Consider the following 1,559-nt stretch of genomic DNA (forward strand, 5'->3'; position numbering starts at 1 on the left):
TCGATAATATCGATATCGATATCCCATCCCTACTGTGAAGTGGCCTGAGAATTGTTTTAAAAATAAGAATAGCTGGTTCTGGTTTTAATTTGGATTTTCTATTTAGGATTGGATATATATCACACATCTTTACAAACAAAAAAAGAAATGTAATTCCTTATTATTTTATAATTAATTATTATTTTATAATTTCTTCGTTTTCTTCTTCGCTGGATAGTATGATCATCAATATCATTACTGTTGTCTTCTGCTTTAATATTTATTTTGTAAGATCAATCTGTATAAATATTTATCTAAAACTCGTCCTCTACTGTTTACATCACGAGACTCACTCGTGTTAGGTCGTTTTACTATTTTTATAAAAAAAAAAAAAAAAATTATTATAAAATAATGGAAGGATAAAGGAATGGTTTGGAAATTACTAATGATAAAATACGAAATCACAACACTGACTACTGCAGTAAGTTCTTGTAAATTTCTTTTCTCACTTTTTGGTTATCATTATTATCTTATCAAGTTATATCATTGAACCATATTCGTGTACCTCTGTTCCACTGATTCTACATATTTCTCAATGAATTAGAGAAGTGTATAGTCCATCGTCAATACTCTTCGGACGGTCTCTTCCAACGTGAAACCGGTTGATTCATTTGTCACGCATTTTGATATTTTAATGATATTTTGATTTTTTTTTTGTTGCAATTTTAATAGAAATGATAAGAGGGGACAGCTTAGTGCAAAGTACTAATACGATTCATTTTATGCATTGTATCTAGTTATAAATCGAAGATTAGAATATAATACGAGGAGAAGGTTTACCACTTGGCGGTAAGATTTGAAGCTAACAGCGTTTAAATAAGTTACTTCAAGTTATTTGTGTTTTGATTTGACCGCACCCCCAACCATCTTCTCCTCGTATAGTCATCCACGATCAACTATCTCTCATGATTAGAATATAATAGTGTGATATTTCCTCTCATAGTGCTCATTTCGACTTAATATTTATTGACCAGAAAAAAGTTTTGCATAATTCTACAATGATTTTTTTTTCTTATTATATTAAGAAAACCCTTAATTATTATGAAACCGATTGAGGTAAAATTTGGCATATATTTAATCATCTTTGAAATTCATTCCATAGTAGAAGAAATTTCAACTATGCAACTTTTATGTATCCATGAATTTTTGAAAATTGCTGAAAAGTCTGATTATGACACAGGTTAATATAAAATTTTTCGAAACAAAACTAGTGAAATATTTCATAAATAAATAAGCTTATATCTATAATGGAATCTGATAAAATTTAGCAATCAAGGGATCGATCAAAAGCCGGTTGCTTTGCCGTCATTAATCTAGTTCTGATTAATAAGGCTCATTGCTGCAATATATTTCGAAGTTCCCCTTTTATTTATTAATTCTATGGCTATATGATTGATTCGGTATACGCTAACACTCCTGAGTGCCAACTCCCGGAGTGTAAACCTCTCTCTCTCTCTCTCTCTCTCTCTCTCTCTCTCTCTCTCTCTCTCTCTCTCTCTCTCTCTCTCTCTCTCTCTCTC

The sequence above is a fragment of the Halyomorpha halys genome, unplaced genomic scaffold, assembly GCF_000696795.3.
Source record: "Halyomorpha halys isolate HHAL.00 unplaced genomic scaffold, Hhal_1.1 Scaffold27.1, whole genome shotgun sequence".
Classification (NCBI taxonomy): Eukaryota; Metazoa; Arthropoda; class Insecta; order Hemiptera; family Pentatomidae; genus Halyomorpha; species Halyomorpha halys.